An 18608-nucleotide genomic window follows, 5' to 3' on the forward strand; every position below is an offset into this window, starting at 1 on the left:
ATCCCTTCAAAGAATCCTTGACTGGAGAATTCATAAAGCTTATAAGAGATGGATTTTGCTGGAAGAGAGTTTGAATGCAGGAGTACACCTTCCATCTATTTGTTGGAAGCAAAAATATAGTGCTATAAGTGATCAGATTATTAACCCATTTACTAGGGAGACACTCAGGGTTTGGGATGCTACTAATAGATTAAACCCTTATTTGTCTTCATGCCTGCATCAATTATTCACAATAGTGAATTTTCCCTACTTTCACTCTCTAGATCTCAGACGACGGGTAAAACTACAACAGAGACCTCAATATCCCATCTTATCTCTAACAAACGGGTTTGCACTCAGGATCAGTTGGTTGATAGGGGTTATCAATGGGCTGCCAGTTGGTTCTCATACAGGAGGGTGCACCATTATATCACAACCAACAAACATTATCTAAACATGTCCTAACCTCTGACTCTGATTGAAAAGTTGTTTGCCTCCTCCCCACCGATTAGACACAGTCTCTCTTGCATATACAACATCATTACACAACCACCACCAGGCAATATGGGAGGACATGGGAAGTAGAGCTGGGTATAACTATTACACCTTACATGGCCGCTAACATTTTCCAAAACACGAAATCCTGTTTATCCTCAACGTCGATTAGGGAATTGAATTTTAAGATTCTACACTGTTGGTATATGACCCCTAAGAGGCTCCACAGATTATTCCCTAAAACCAGTAATAGATGCTGGAGATGTGGACATGTGGGTAGTGGTATGGATCACATGTGGTGGTGGTGCTCCCAGATGAAGTCTATATGGAGAAATGTAATTGCAGAAATAGAGGGTATATTCCAGACATTGCTTCCCCAGGACCCATTAGTCTGGTTACTAAATAAATCAATTAAACTCCCCTCAAACACATTTTAGACCCTTACTACGTATTATGATAAATAGTGTTAAGGTTTTAATAGCTCAAAACTGGAAGTCTCCTGGGGTTCCAATAATAAAAATGTGGAGAAAAAAGGTTACAGACCTGATTGAATTGGAGGAGTATGGTTCCTATTCCTCCAACAACAGAGATAATTTTATCGAGTTGCAGACGACATGGGAAAAATACCTTAAAAACTTACCTAACTTAGGCCTAGATTTGGAGTTCGGCGGTAGCCGTCAAAACCAGCGTTAGAGGCTCCTAACGCTGGTTTTGGCCGCCCGCTGGTATTTGGAGTCAGTGATTAAAGGGTCTAACGCTCACTTTTCAGCCGCGACTTTTCCATACCGCAGATCCCCCTACGCCATTTGCGTATCCTATCTTTTCAATGGGATCTTTCTAACGCCGGTATTTAGAGTCGTTTCTGAAGTGAGCGTTAGAGCTCTAACGACAAAACTCCAGCCGCCTGAAAATAGCAGGAGTTAAGAGCTTTCTGGCTAACGCCGGTTCATAAAGCTCTTAACTACTGTACCCTAAAGTACACTAACACCCATAAACTACCTATGTACCCCTAAACCGAGCTCCCCCCACATCGCCGCCACTCGATTAAAATTTTTAACCCCTAATCTGCCGACCGCCACCTACGTTATACTTATGTACCCCTAATCTGCTGCCCCTAACCCCGCCGACCCCTGTATTACATTTATTAACCCCTAACCTGCCCCCCACAACGTCGCCGCCAGCTACTTAAAATAATTAACCCCTAATCTTCCGACCGCAAAGCGCCGCCACCTACGTTATCCCTATGTACCCCTAATCTGCTGCCCCTAACACCGCCGACCCCTATATTATATTTATTAACCCCTAATCTGCCCCCCTCAACGTCGCCGACACCTGCCTACACTTATTAACCCCTAATCTGCCGAGCGGACCTGAGCGCTACTATAATAAAGTTATTAACCCCTAACCCGCCTCACTAACCCTATAATAAATAGTATTAACCCCCTAATCTGCCCTCCCTAACATCGCCGACACCTAACTTCAATTATTAACCCCTAATCTGACGACCGGAGCTCACCGCTATTCTAATAAATGTATTAACCCCTAAAGCTAAGTCTAACCCTAACACTAACACCCCCCTAACTTAAATATAATTTACATCTAACAAAATAAATTAACTCTTATTAAATAAATTATTCCTATTTAAAGCTAAATACTTACCTGTAAAATAAATCCTAATATAGCTACAATATAAATTATAATTATATTATAGCTATTTTAGGATTAATATTTATTTTACAGGCAACTTTGTAATTATTTTAACCAGGTACAATAGCTATTAAATAGTTAAGAACTATTTAATAGTTACCTAGTTAAAATAATAACAAATTTACCTGTAAAATAAATCCTAACCTAAGATATAATTAAACCTAACACTACCCTATCAATAAAATAATTAAATAAACTACCTACAATTAACCTAACACTACACTATCAATAAATTAATTAAACACAATTCCTACAAATAAATACAATTAAATAAACTAGCTAAAGTACAAAAAATAAAAAAGAACTAAGTTACAAAAAATAAAAAAATATTTACAAACATAAGAAAAATATTACAACAATTTTAAACTAATTACACCTACTCTAAGCCCCCTAATAAAATAACAAAGACCCCCAAAATAAAAAATTCCCTACCCTATCCTAAATTAAAAAAGTTACAAGCTCTTTTACCTTACCAGCCCTGAACAGGGCCCTTTGCGGGGCATGCCCCAAGAATTTCAGCTCTTTTGCCTGTAAAAGAATAAATACAATACCCCCCCCAACATTACAACCCACCACCCACATACCCCTAATCTAACCCAAACCCCCCTTAAATAAACCTAACACTAAGCCCCTGAAGATCTTCCTACCTTGTCTTCACCATCCAGGTTCACCGATCCGTCCTGAAGAGCTCCTCCGATGTCCTGATCCAAGCCCAAGCGGGGGGCTGAAGAGGTCCATGATCCGGTCAAAGTCTTCATCCAAGCGGGGCAGAAGAGGATCTTCCATCCGATTGAAGTCATCATCCAGGCGGCATCTTCTATGGTCTTCCATCCGGAGCGAAGCGGCAGGATCCTGAAGACCTTCAGCGCGGAACATCCATCCGGACCGACGACTGAACGATGAATGACTGTTCCTTTAAGGGACGTCATCCAAGATGGCGTCTGTCGAATTCCGATTGGCTGATAGGATTCTATCAGCCAATCGGAATTAAGGTAGGAATTTTCTGATTGGCTGATGGAATCAGCCAATCAGAATCTAGTTCAATCCGATTGGCTGATCCAATCAGCCAATCAGATTGAGCTCGCATTCTATTGGCTGTTCCGATCAGCCAATAGAATGCGAGCTCAATCTGATTGGCTGATTGGATCAGCCAATCGGATTGAACTAGATTCTGATTGGCTGATTCCATCAGCCAATCAGAAAATTCCTACCTTAATTCCGATTGGCTGATAGAATCCTATCAGCCAATCGGAATTCGAGGGACGCCATCTTGGATGACGTCCCTTAAAGGAACAGTCATTCGTCGTTCAGTCGTCGGTCCGGATGGATGTTCCGCGCTGGAGGTCTTCAGGATCCTGCCGCTTCGCTCCGGATGGAAGACCATAGAAGATGCCGCCTGGATGATGACTTCAATCGGATGGAAGATCCTCTTCTGCCCCGCTTGGATGAAGACTTTGACCGGATCATGGACCTCTTCAGCCCCCCGCTTGGGCTTGGATCAGGACATCGGAGGAGCTCTTCAGGACGGATCGGTGAACCTGGATGGTGAAGACAAGGTAGGAAGATCTTCAGGGGCTTAGTGTTAGGTTTATTTAAGGGGGGTTTGGGTTAGATTAGGGGTATGTGGGTGGTGGGTTGTAATGTTGGGGGGGGATATTGTATTTATTCTTTTACAGGCAAAAGAGCTGAAATTCTTGGGGCATGCCCCGCAAAGGGCCCTGTTCAGGGCTGGTAAGGTAAAAGAGCTTGTAACTTTTTTAATTTAGAATAGGGTAGGGAATTTTTTATTTTGGGGGTCTTTGTTATTTTATTAGGGGGCTTAGAGTAGGTGTAATTAGTTTAAAATTGTTGTAATATTTTTCTTATGTTTGTAAATATTTTTTTATTTTTTGTAACTTAGTTCTTTTTTATTTTTTGTACTTTAGCTAGTTTATTTAATTGTATTTATTTGTAGGAATTGTGTTTAATTAATTTATTGATAGTGTAGTGTTAGGTTAATTGTAGGTAATTGTAGGTAGTTTATTTAATTATTTTATTGATAGGGTAGTGTTAGGTTTAATTATATCTTAGGTTAGGATTTATTTTACAGGTAAATTTGTTATTATTTTAACTAGGTAACTATTAAATAGTTCTTAACTATTTAATAGCTATTGTACCTGGTTAAAATAATTACAAAGTTGCCTGTAAAATAAATATTAATCCTAAAATAGCTATAATATAATTATAATTTATATTGTAGCTATATTAGGATTTATTTTACAGGTAAGTATTTAGCTTTAAATAGGAATAATTTATTTAATAAGAGTTAATTTATTTCGTTAGATGTAAATTATATTTAAGTTAGGGGGGTGTTAGTGTTAGGGTTAGACTTAGCTTTAGGGGTTAATACATTTATTAGAATAGCGGTGAGCTCCGGTCATCAGATTAGGGGTTAATAATTGAAGTTAGGTGTCGGCGATGTTAGGGAGGGCAGATTAGGGGTTAATACTATTTATGATAGGGTTAGTGAGGCGGATTAGGGGTTAATAACTTTATTATAGTAGCGCTCAGGTCCGCTCGGCAGATTAGGGGTTAATAAGTGTAGGCAGGTGTTGGCGACGTTGTGGGGGGCAGATTAGGGGTTAATAAATATAATATAGGGGTCGGCGGTGTTAGGGGCAGCAGATTAGGGGTACATAGGGATAACGTAGGTTGCGGCGGTTTACGGAGCGGCAGATTAGGGGTTAAAAAAAAATGCAGGGGTCAGCGATAGCGGGGGCGGCAGATTAGGGGTTAATAAGTGTAAGGTTAGGGGTGTTTAGACTCGGGGTACATGTTAGAGTGTTAGGTGCAGACGTAGGAAGGGTTACCGCATAGGAAACAATGGGGCTGCGTTAGGAGCTGAACGCTGCTTTTTTGCAGGTGTTAGGTTTTTTTTCAGCTCAAACAGTCCCATTGTTTCCTATGGGAGAATCGTGCACGAGCACGTTTTTGAGGCTCGCCGCGTCCGTAAGCAACTCTGGTATCGAGAGTTGCATTTGCGGTAAAAATGCTCTACGCTCCTTTTTTGGAGCCTAACGCAGCATTTGTTTGAACTCTCGATACCAGAGTTAAATTTATGGTGCGGCCAGAAAAAAGCCCGCGGAGCGTTAACAGCCCTTTTACCGCCAAACTCCAAATCTAGGCCTAAGGCAATATCATGAACAATATTTAAAACTTCATGTAGGTTCTAGGATGATTGGACAATAGGCAGAAACTTTATTTATCTAAATATCTCGGCATAATATTGAGAGTATTGTGAATAGACATTGAAAATTTTTAATGTTTTTGTTTGTCTTAGATAGCTCAAAAAGTTGAAAATCCAGAATCCAATGTACAAACCAATTTGAGTAGTTGACAATTCTACAGGATTATATTTGTTGTAGTCCTAAATTGAATGTGATTTCTTTCTGACTGTACACTGAAAAATGTATATGTATGACTTTTTGTTTGTTGGATTCTTAATAAAAAGATTTAAAAAAAAAAAAAAAAGACAGGCTGTGCTCTAGGGATGGAAGAACCGGTTACTGGGGGCATGAGGCTGCTTCCTCTTGGCTGTGCTCACAGTGTGCTGTGTCGGTCCCTATTCCCCTGGGGCAGCCTTCATACCCTCGCAATACACACTGCATGTGGCAACATTATTTTCCCAGCCGGAGATTTCATTCTCTATTACTGTGATCCGGCTCTACAGTGTGGAAGTAGCGCTACAAAATTCTCAGTAATAGAGAATGAAATCTCCAGCTAGAAAAATAATGTGGCCGCATGCAGTGTGTAATGCACATTTTAAGTTACCTCCTCTGATCAGTCTGATGATCTGATCCCTTCAGCCGAGCTGCTTTTCAGAGGCAAAGCGCCCAAGCGGATTATACTCCAACTCCTTCCATCCCCTTCTCCTTTCTTTACAGAAGCCCAGGCGAGCAGATACAGCCACCACCACATGGGAACTTTAAATATTAATTAGGCTGTGTAACAGGCAGGCAGCGGCTCCCTCTATCATGCCCCGCTCCAGTCCTCACACTGATCAGAAAAGCTGGTCAAGTGACAGCTTGTAAGCCGCCCGGGCAAAATTTTTTTTTTTTTTAAAGCATGGCCAGATACTGCAGTGGACAAGTGTTGTCCCCCGAAATCTGGCGCCCTAGGCACCGGCCTTGTTGGCCTATTCATTAACACGCCCCTGAAAAGCACTAATGTTAATTACAGACTCAAACACTTTACTAACAGTAACAAAAGAGGGGATAAGGACACATGGTGATTATTATTTCAGTTGATTTGAAATGTGGCAAACAATGCAGCAGTGCATTGGGCAAAGGCAGTGGGATAACTGGTTGTATTGAAAATGTTTTCTTGCTGTAGAAAAAGTGAACTGTTCTATAGATCATTAGGAAAGTCTCATCTTAAATAATGAGTACAGTTCTGGGGACCATATCTACAGAACGATTGTAGAATCTGTTCAAAGGAACACTTCTAATTTTATATGGTTTAAACAATAAAACTACAATGAAATATTTAATGACCTTTACAATGAAATATTTAATGACCAGCTTATAGGAAAAAAGGTAGATAGGTGATATGATTCAAACCTCCAAGTATAGTAAAGGGACACTGAGCCCACATTTTTTCTTTTGTGATTCAGATAGAGCATGCAATTGTAAGCAACTTTCTAATTTACTCCTATTATAATTGTTTTCATTCTCTTGCTATCTTTATATGAAAAAGAAGGCACCTAAGCTATTTTTGGTTCAGTACACTGGATTGCAGTTGTTTATTGGTGGGTGAATATATCCACCAATCAGCAAGAACAACCCGGGTTGTTCACCAACAATGGGCCGGCATCTAAACTTACATTCTTGCATTTCAAATAAAGATACCAAGAGAATGAAGAAAATTGCATGCTCTATCTGAATCACAAAAGATAAAATGTGGGTTTCGTGTCCCTGTGAGTGCTAAGCACTTCCCCACCTTGGTGCTAAGCTATTTTAAGGGTTTTTTTTATTTTTAATTTTTGAAATATATATTTTTTTTAACCCCCCCCCGATACCCAAAACTTACACTGTTGGGAAGGTTAGGGTATCGGGTCTTGGGGGGTCTGTAGCTGCTTAGATGCCTGAGATACAGGCTTCTAAGCAGCATGCCCCATTTTCCTATACTTAACATTGTCATTTTGTTAATAAAGTTGCGCGGTGACGTCATCATGTCATTGCGCGTGACGTCACCACGCAAAACTTGAAGCCCCGGCGATGTTTGTCACTATAAGATTGCCGGGGTAGGAGCGGGTGGGAGCCCCCAGATCTCCCTCAAGGTGGGAGAGTGCTAGCGACGGCTCTGAGCCGTCGTTAGCAACAGAGTGGGAAACTCTGCGACGGCTAAGAGCCGTCATTAACACTCAAAGGGTTAAGGGATTTAGGGCCAGATTTTGAGTGGAGTTCTAACAGTTACATGCAAGAGAAAAGGGGTTTATTGCAGATGTTTGTGTGCATTGGGTTTTTTCCGCTTGTATTACAAGTTGAATGTAAACACAATCGCTAGAACTCAATTCAAGTTAACATTCGTTAAGTTAGTGTGTCCTCAGAGCTCTGGTTAACTTTTTTGCGAAAGAAAAAAGTGTCACAAACACATGAATATATTACAAAGTACAGTTACACTCATAATAAAACCATTTAATAAACGTTATTAAAATAAAAATATTGGACAAAAAATGTATAAGGGCTCAAAGAAATGACATCTCAGGTGTTAGAAAAAAACATAATTTATGCTTACCTGATAAATTCCTTTCTTCTGTAGTGTGATCAGTCCACGGGTCATCATTACTTCTGGGATATTACTCCTCCCCAACAGGAAGTGCAAGAGGATTCACCCAGCAGAGCTGCATATAGCTCCTCCCCTCTACGTCACTCCCAGTCATTCGACCAAGGACCAACGAGAAAGGAAAAGCCAAGGGTGAAGTGGTGACTGGAGTATAAATTAAAAAATATTTACCTGCCTTAAAAACAGGGCGGGCCGTGGACTGATCACACTACAGAAGAAAGGAATTTATCAGGTAAGCATAAATTATGTTTTCTTCTGTTAAGTGTGATCAGTCCACGGGTCATCATTACTTCTGGGATACCAATACCAAAGCAAAAGTACACGGATGACGGGAGGGATAGGCAGGCTCTTTATACAGAAGGAACCACTGCCTGAAGAACCTTTCTCCCAAAAATAGCCTCCGATGAAGCAAAAGTGTCAAATTTGTAAAATTTGGAAAAAGTATGAAGCGAAGACCAAGTTGCAGCCTTGCAAATCTGCTCAACAGAGGCCTCATTCTTGAAGGCCCAAGTGGAAGCCACAGCTCTAGTGGAATGAGCTGTAATTCTTTCAGGAGGCTGCTGTCCAGCAGTCTCATAAGCTAAACGAATTATGCTACGAAGCCAAAAAGAAAGAGAGGTAGCAGAAGCTTTTTGACCTCTCCTCTGCCCAGAGTAAACGACAAACAGAGAAGACGTTTGTCGAAATTCCTTAGTTGCCTGTAAGTAAAATTTTAGAGCACGGACTACATCCAGGTTGTGCAGTAGACGTTCCTTCTTCGAAGAAGGATTTGGGCACAAGGAAGGAACAACAATCTCTTGATTGATATTCCTGTTAGTAACTACCTTAGGTAAAAACCCAGGTTTAGTACGCAGAACTACCTTATCCGAATGAAAAATCAAATAAGGAGAATCACAATGTAAGGCTGATAATTCAGAGACTCTTCGAGCCGAGGAAATAGCCATTAAAAATAGAACTTTCCAAGATAACAACTTTATATCAATGGAATGAAGGGGTTCAAACGGAACGCCCTGTAAAACATTAAGAACAAGGTTTAAACTCCATGGTGGAGCAACAGTTTTAAACACAGGCTTAATCCTGGCCAAAGCCTGACAAAAAGCCTGGACGTCAGGAACTTCTGACAGACGTTTGTGTAACAGAATGGACAGAGCTGAGATCTGTCCCTTTAATGAACTAGCAGATAAACCCTTTTCTAAACCTTCTTGTAGAAAAGACAATATCCTAGGAATCCTAACCTTACTCCAAGAGTAACCTTTGGATTCACACCAATATAGGTATTTACGCCATATCTTATGGTAAATCCTTCTGGTAACAGGCTTCCTAGCCTGTATTAAGGTATCAATAACTGACTCAGAAAACCCACGTCTTGATAAAATCAAGCGTTCAATTTCCAAGCAGTCAGCTTCAGAGAAGTTAGATTTTGATGTTTGAAGGGACCCTGTATCAGAAGGTCCTGTTTCAGAGGTAGAGACCAAGGTGGACAGGATGACATGTCCACCAGGTCTGCATACCAAGTCCTGCGTGGCCACGCAGGAGCTATTAGAATCACTGATGCTCTCTCTTGTTTGATTCTGGCAATCAATCGAGGAAGCATCTGGAAGGGTGGAAACACGTAAGCCATCCTGAAGTCCCAAGGTGCTGTCAGGGCATCTATCAGGACTGCTCCTGGATCCCTGGATCTGGACCCGTAATGAGGAAGCTTGGCGTTCTGTCGAGACGCCATGAGATCTATCTCTGGTTTGCCCCAACGTCGAAGTATTTGGGCAAAGACCTCCGGATGGAGTTCCCACTCCCCCGGATGAAAAGTCTGACGACTTAAGAAATCCGCCTCCCAGTTCTCCACTCCCGGGATGTGGATTGCTGACAGGTGGCAAGAGTGAGACTCTGCCCAGCGAATTATCTTTGATACTTCCATCATAGCTAGGGAGCTTCTTGTCCCTCCCTGATGGTTGATGTAAGCTACAGTCGTGATGTTGTCCGACTGAAACCTGATGAACCCCCGAGTTGTCAACTGGGGCCAAGCCAGGAGGGCATTGAGAACTGCTCTCAATTCCAGAATGTTTATTGGCAGGAGACTCTCCTCCTGACTCCATTGTCCCTGAGCCTTCAGAGAATTCCAGACGGCACCCCAACCTAGAAGGCTGGCGTCTGTTGTTACAATTGTCCAGTCTGGTCTGCTGAATGGCATCCCCCTGGACAGATGTGGCCGAGAAAGCCACCATAGAAGAGAATTTCTGGTCTCTTGATCCAGATTCAGAGAAGGGGATAAGTCTGAGTAATCCCCATTCCACTGACTTAGCATGCACAGTTGCAGTGGTCTGAGGTGTAAGCGTGCAAAGGGTACTATGTCCATTGCCGCTACCATTAAGCCGATTACCTCCATGCATTGAGCCACTGACGGGTGTTGAATGGAATGAAGGGTGCGGCAAGCACTTTGAAGTCTTGTTAGCCTGTCCTCTGTCAGGTAAATCTTCATTTCTACAGAATCTATAAGAGTCCCCAGGAAGGGAACTCTTGTGAGTGGAACGAGTGAACTTTTCTTTTCGTTCACCTTCCATCCATGTGACCTTAGAAATGCCAGTACTAACTCTGTATGAGACTTGGCAGTTTGAAAGCTTGAAGCTTGAATCAGAATGTCGTCTAGGTATGGAGCTACCGAGATTCCCCGCGGTCTTAGTACCGCCAGAAGAGCACCCAGAACCTTTGTGAAGATTCTTGGAGCTGTAGCCAATCCGAATGGAAGAGCCACAAACTGGTAATGCCTGTCTAGGAAGGCAAACCTTAGGTACCGGTAATGATCTTTGTGAATCGGTATGTGAAGGTATGCATCTTTTAAATCTACAGTGGTCATGTACTGACCCTCTTGGATCATAGGTAAAATTGTCCGAATAGTCTCCATCTTGAACGATGGAACTCTTAGGAATTTGTTTAGGATCTTTAAGTCCAGGATTGGTCTGAAAGTTCCCTCTTTTTTGGGAACCACAAGCAGATTTGAGTAAAACCCCTGTCCCTGTTCCGATCGTGGAACAGGATGGATTACTCCCATTAACAAGAGCTCTTGTACGCAGCGTAGAAACGCCTCTTTCTTTGTCTGGATTGTTGACAACCTTGACAGATGAAATCTCTCTCTTGGAGGAGAGTATTTGAAGTCCAGAAGGTATCCCTGAGATATTATCTCTAGCGCCCAGGGATCCTGGACATCTCTTGCCCAAGCCTGGGCGAAGAGAGAAAGTCTGCCCCCCACTAGATCCGATCCCGGATCGGGGGCCCTCAATTCATGCTGTTTTAGGGGCAGCAGCAGGTTTCCTGGTCTGCTTGCCCTTGTTCCAGGACTGGTTAGGTTTCCAGCCTTGTCTGTAGCGAGCAACAGCTCCTTCCTGTCTTGGTGCAGAGGAAGTTGATGCTGCTCCAGCCTTGAAATTACGAAAGGAACGAAAATTAGACTGTCTAGCCTTAGCTTTGGCTTTGTCCTGAGGCAGGGCATGGCCTTTACCTCCTGTAATGTCAGCGATAATCTCTTTCAACCCGGGCCCGAATAAGGTCTGCCCTTTGAAAGGTATATTAAGCAATTTAGACTTAGAAGTAACATCAGCTGACCAGGATTTTAGCCACAGCGCCCTGCGTGCCTGAATGGCGAATCCTGAATTCTTCGCCGTAAGTTTAGTAAGATGTACTACGGCCTCCGAAATGAATGAATTAGCTAGTTTAAGGACTCTAAGCCTGTCCGTAATGTCGTCCAGAGTAGCTGAACTAATGTTCTCTTCCAGAGACTCAATCCAGAATGCCGCTGCAGCCGTGATCGGCGCAATGCATGCAAGGGGTTGCAATATAAAACCTTGTTGAACAAACATTTTCTTAAGGTAACCCTCTAATTTTTTATCCATTGGATCTGAAAAAGCACAGCTATCCTCCACCGGGATAGTGGTACGCTTAGCTAAAGTAGAAACTGCTCCCTCCACCTTAGGGACCGTTTGCCATAAGTCCCGTGTGGTGGCGTCTATTGGAAACATTTTTCTAAATATCGGAGGGGGTGAGAACGGCACACCGGGTCTATCCCACTCCTTAGTAACAATTTCAGTAAGTCTCTTAGGTATAGGAAAAACCTCAGTACTCGCCGGTACCGCAAAATATTTATCCAACCTACACATTTTCTCTGGTATTGCAACTGTGTTACAATCATTCAGAGCCGCTAACACCTCCCCTAGTAATACACGGAGGTTTTCCAGTTTAAATTTAAAATTTGAAATATCTGAATCCAGTCTGTTTGGATCAGAACCGTCACCCACAGAATGAAGTTCTCCGTCCTCATGTTCTGCCACCTGTGACGCAGTGTCTGACATGGCCCTAATATTATCAGCGCACTCTGTTCTCACCCCAGAGTGATCAAGCTTACCTCTTAGTTCTGGTAATTTAGCCAAAACTTCAGTCATAACAGTAGCCATATCCTGTAATGTGATTTGTAATGGCCGCCCAGATGTACTCGGCGCTACAATATCACGCACCTCCCGATCGGGAGATGCAGGTACTGATACGTGAGGCGAGTTAGTCGGCATAACTCTCCCCTCGTTGTTTGGTGAAATTTGTTCAATTTGTACAGATTGACTTTTATTAAAAGTAGCATCAATACAGTTAGTACATAAATTTCTATTGGGCTCCACTTTGGCATTGCAACAAATGACACAGGTATCATCCTCTGAATCAGACATGTTTAACACACTAGCAAATAAACTTGCAACTTGGAATACAATTCAATTAGAATAATATTAAAAACGTACTGTGCCTTTAAGAAGCACAGAAGATCTATGACAGTTGAAAATTAATAAATTGAAAACAGTTATAGTGTAAACAACACAACTTTAGCAAAGGTTTAATCCCATTAGCAAAGATAACAAATTCTGAAAGCAGGAAACAAATTACAGAATAAACGTTTTGTATCTCAGTCAACTATAATTCTCACAGCTCTGCTGAGAGAAATTACCTCCCTCAAAATAAGTTTTGAAGACCCCTGAGCTCTGTAGAGATGAACCGGATCATGCAGGAAATACAATGAGCTGCTGACTGAAATATTTGATGCGTAGCAAAAGCGCCAAAAAACGGCCCCTCCCCCTCACACACAGCAGTGAGAGAGAACAGAAACTGTCAGAAAAAAGATTAAGCAACTGCCAAGTGGAAAAATAGTGCCCAAACATTTATTCACTCAGTACCTCAGCAAATGAAAACGATTTTACATTCCAGCAAAAACGTTAAACATAATTTCTAGTTATTAAACAGCTTTATGTAATTCTTACAGTGTAATTCTAGTGAAGTACCATTCCCCAGAATACTGAAGTGTAAAGTATACATACATGACATTATATCGGTATGGCAGGATTTTCTCATCAATTCCATTGTCAGAAAATAAAAGCTGCTACATACCTCTATGCAGATTCATCTGCCCGCTGTCCCCTGATCTGAAGTTTACCTCTCCTCAGATGGCCGAGAAACAGCAATATGATCTTAACTACTCCGGCTAAAATCATAGCAAAAACTCTGGTAGATTCTTCTTCAAACTCTGCCAGAGAGGTAATAACACACTCCGGTGCTATTTTAAAATAACAAACTTTTGATTGAAGATATAAAACTAAGTATAATCACCATAGTCCTCTCACACATCCTATCTAGTCGTTGGGTGCAAGAGAATGACTGGGAGTGATGTAGAGGGGAGGAGCTATATGCAGCTCTGCTGGGTGAATCCTCTTGCACTTCCTGTTGGGGAGGAGTAATATCCCAGAAGTAATGATGACCCGTGGACTGATCACACTTAACAGAAGAAAAGGGCTTTAACATAGAGATACATACATACTGTATAAATGTCTAAATATGTATATGTATGTATATATGTACATATGTATTTATGTATTTATATGTGTATATACCGTATGTATTTACAGACATAGGGGTCTATTTATATATGTGCGGACAGACATGATCCGCTATAGCGAACCATGTCTGCCGCACATCGATAAATGCCGACAGTATACGCTGTCAGCATTTATCATCGCACCAGCAGTTCTTGTGAACTGCTGGTGCAATACCGCCCCCTGCAGATTCGCGGCCAATTGGCCGCTAGCAGGAGGTGTCAATCAGCCCGATCGTACATGACCGCTGCTTCTTAATCTTAAGACCGCTGCTTCTTAACTCCTGTTTCTGCTGAGCCTGAAGGCTCGCGCGGAAAGAAGGGGAACAGGAGCCATTCGACCCTTGTTAAATAGACCCCATAGATACACATATAAACACATAAATAACCTTCAGAATATGCAATCATGTTTGTGCTCAAGTAGGGTGTTATGGCATTTCCTCCCATTGACTTTTATGGGGGAATATATTATCAAGTGCGCAATATTTGAAGTTCGGATTTTTACGCTCGTCGGGTAAGTACGGAGGTGAAAATAGTTTACTTTCAACTTGTAATACGAGAACAACCCAACGCATGCAAAAAAGTTCTAGCAGAGTTGAATATGAAAGCATATTTCACAAAAAGAACACCAGAAGAAGGGAAGTTGAAGGGAAGTAGGTTCAAGAACATTTTGTGGACTCAGTATACAGAAAGGGTGGCTGATTTATAGCATAGACTTCCAATAGACGTGGTAATAAAATATAGCGCTGCGGAATCTGTTGGCGCTCTACAAATACCTGATAATAATAATAATAATAATACTGGAAGTGAATGCAATGATTTCTGGGATAAGCATACAACTTTCCAAAGAATTTTGAATCAAATTTCATTTCAGAAAGTAACGTGGCCTGGTTGAATTGTGCATTTTGTTTCTTCTCTTGGTCTATTGACTCCTTGACATCCACTCTGAGAAAAAAAATGTTGTAGCCATAAGAGAACGTGGGACACAGTACTTACAGTTATACCCAGAGTTCCATGCAGCATGTTGACAGATGACTTCATAGTTTTTTTTTTTTTTTCAATCTCCCCTCTGGAAGTCATGTTTCGGAGACAAAAGAGGAGAGTTAAAAACTGAGTGAAACAGCACAACATTTTTTGTAATTCATAAACGGATATTTTGTTTCCCTATCACTGAGTATCACTAAGCGTGTAGTTGTTTTTAAAGGGATACTAAACCCAATTTTTTTTCTTTCATCACTGAGACGGAACATGCAATTTTAAAAGATTTCCAATTTACTTTAATTATCAATTTATCTTTGTTTGCTTAGTATCTTTTGTTGAAAGGCAAGGATATAAGCTTAGGAGCTGGCCCATTTCTGGAGCACTATATGGCAGCACCTTTGCAAGAATGTTATCCATTAGCAAGAGCACTAGATGGCAGCACTATTTCCTGTCATGTAGTACTAATGTTATCCATTAGCAAGAGCACTAGATGGCAGCACTATTTCCTGTCATGTAGTACTAATGTTATACATTAGCAAGAGCACTAGATGGCAGCACTATTTCCTGTCATGTAGTACTAATGTTATAAATTAGCAAGAGCACTAGATGGCAGCACCATTTCCTGTCATGTAGTACTAATATTATACATTAGCAGGAGCACTAGATGGCAGCACTATTTCCTGTCATGTAGTACTAATGTTATACATTAGCAAGAGCACTATATGGCAGCACTATTTCCTGTCATGTAGTACTAATGTTATACATTAGCAAGAGCACTAGATGGCAGCACTATTTCCTGTCATGTAGTACTAATGTTATACATTAGCAAGAGCACTAGATGGCAGCACTATTTCCTGTCATGTAGTACTAATGTTATACATTAGCAAGAGCACTAGATGGCAGCACTATTTCCTGTCATGTAGTACTAATGCTATACATTAGCAAGAGCACTAGATGGCAGCACTATTTCCTGTCATGTAGTACTAATGCTATACATTAGCAAGAGCACTAGATGGCAGCACTATTTCCTTTCATGTAGTACTAATGTTATACATTAGCAAGAGCACTAGATGGCAGCACTATTTCCTGTCATGTGGTACTAATGTTATACATTAGCAAGAGCACTAGATGGCAGCACTATTTCCTGTCATGTAGTACTAATGTTATCCATTAGCAAGAGCACTAGATGGCAGCACTATTTCCTGTCATGTAGTACTAATGTTAGACATTAGCAAGAGCACTAGATGGCAGCACTATTTCCTGTCATGTAGTACTAATGTTATACATTAGCAAGAGCACTAGATGGCAGCACCATTTCCTGTCATGTAGTACTAATGTTATACATTAGCAAGAGCACTAGAGGGCAGCACCATTTCCTGTCATGTAATATTAATGTTATACATTAGAAGGAGCACTATATGGCAGCACTATTTCCTGTCATGTAGTACTAATGTTATACATTAGCAAGAGCACTAGATGGCAACACTATTTCCTGTCATGTAGTACTAATGTTATACATTAGCAAGAGCACTAGATGGCAGCACTATTTCCTGTCATGTAGTAGTAATGTTATACATTAGCAACAACACTAGATGGCAGCACTATTTCCTGTCATATAGTACTAATGTTATACATTAGCAAGAGCACTAGATGGAAGCACTGTTTCCTGTCATGTAGTACTAATGTTATACATTAGCAAGAGCACTAGATGGCAGCACTGTTTCCTGTCATGTAGTACTAATGTTATACATTAGCAAGAGCACTAGATGGCAGCACTATTTCCTGTCATATAGTACTAATGTTATACATTAGCAAGAGCACTAGATGGCAGCACTGTTTCCTGTCATGTAGTACTAATGTTATACATTAGCAAGAGCACTAGATGGCAGCACTATTTCCTGTCATGTAAAACTAATGTTATACATTAGCAAGAGCACTAGATGGCAGCACTATTTCCTGCCATGTAGTACTAATGTTATACATTAACAAGAGCACTAGATGGCAGCACTATGTCATGTAGTACTAATGTTATACATTAGCAAGAGCACTAGAGGGCAGCATTATTTCCTGTCATGTAGTACTAATGTTATCCCTTAGCAAGAGCACTAGAGGGCAGCACTATTTCCTGTCATGTAGTACTAATGTTATACATTAGCAAGAGCACTAGATGGCAGCACTATTTCCTGTCATGTAGTACTAATGTTATCCATTAGCAAGAGCACTAGATGGCAGCACTATTTCCTGTCATGTTGTACTAATGTTATACATTAGCAAGAGCACTAGATGGCAGCACTATTTCCTGTAATGTAGTACTAATATTATACATTAGCAAGAGCACTAGATGGCAGCACTATTTCCTGTCATGTATTACTAATGTTATACATTTGCAAGAGCACTAGATGGCAGCATTATTTCCTGTCATGTAGTACTAATGTTATACATTAGCAAGAGCACTAGATGGCAGCACTATTTCTTGTCATGTAGTACTAATGTTATACATTAGCAAAAGCACTAGATAGCAGCACTATTTCCTGTCATGTAGTACTAATGTTATTCATTAGCAAGAGCACTAGATGGCAGCACTATTTCCTGTCATGTAGTACTAATGTTATACATTAGCAAGAGCACTAGATGGCAGCACTATTTCCTGTCATGTAGTACTAATGTTATCCATTAGCAAGAGCACTAGATGGCAGCACTGTTTCCTGGCATGTAGTACTAATGTTATACATTAGCAAGAGCACTAGATGGCAGCACTATTTCCTGTCATGCAGTACTAATGTTATCCATTAGCAAGAGCACTAGATGGCAGCACTATTTCCTGTCATGTAGTACTAATGTTATACATTAGCAAGAGCACTAGAGGGCAGCACTATTTCCTGTCATGTAGTACTAATGTTATACATTAGCAAGAGAACTAGATGGCAGCACTATTTCCTGTCATGTAGTACTCATGTTATACATTAGCAAGAGCACTAGATGGCAGCACTATTTTCTGTCATGTAGTACTAATGTTATCCATTAGTAAGAGCACTAGATGGCAGCACTATTTCCTGTCATGTAGTACTAATGTTATCCATTAGCAAGAGCACTAGATGGCAGCACTATTTCCTGTCATATAACACTAATCTTATACATTAGCAAGAGCACTAGATGGCAGCACTATTTCATGTCATGTAGTACTAATGTTATCCATCAGCAAGAGCACTAGATGGCAGCACTATTTCCTGTCATATAGTGCTGCAGATGTTCATGGAAACAAAGCAAATTTGATAATATTGAAAACTTTTTTTAAAATGGTTTGCTATGTCTGAATCACAAAATATTTTTTGGGGGGTTTCATATCCCTTTAAGAATATAATTTTTATTTATAACTATGAAAGTTTTTCGATCAAACATATATTGATTATAGACAATGTTTAAAACAGGTGATTAATAGATTATAGGGACAGTATACTCCTTGATTTTTTTATATAAAATGTTTGGTTCTGTGTAATGAAACAACTTTGCAATTTGTTTCCATGATTTATTTTGACCCCCTTTCATGTAATTTAGCTCTGAACATTTTTAAATATCTAATGCTCAGAACTTGAAATAAACCCTGCTGACTTATAAAGGCTAAATCTGCTACATATATGTCCTTAATTGGCTTTTACTGACTAAAGTCCAGATTGGCTCCACCAAATAAGGAAAATGGTGGTGGAGTTTGACTATTGAAAAATAACTG

At 40.7% G+C, this 18608-nt stretch overlaps 1 protein-coding gene across 1 annotated transcript in view; it reads right to left on the reverse strand.

Annotated features, from left to right (window-relative positions):
- BSN (bassoon presynaptic cytomatrix protein) overlaps positions 1-18608 on the reverse strand; it is a 551915-nt gene that overhangs the window by 50619 nt on the left and 482688 nt on the right. Inside the window, exon 10 of the mRNA XM_053689411.1 lies at positions 14897-14969. The gene's annotated coding sequence lies outside the window, so the exon portion shown is untranslated. The remainder of the gene's footprint in view (positions 1-14896; positions 14970-18608) is intronic.

Source organism: Bombina bombina, chromosome 7 (genome assembly GCF_027579735.1).
Source record: "Bombina bombina isolate aBomBom1 chromosome 7, aBomBom1.pri, whole genome shotgun sequence".
Lineage (NCBI taxonomy): Eukaryota > Metazoa > Chordata > Amphibia > Anura > Bombinatoridae > Bombina > Bombina bombina.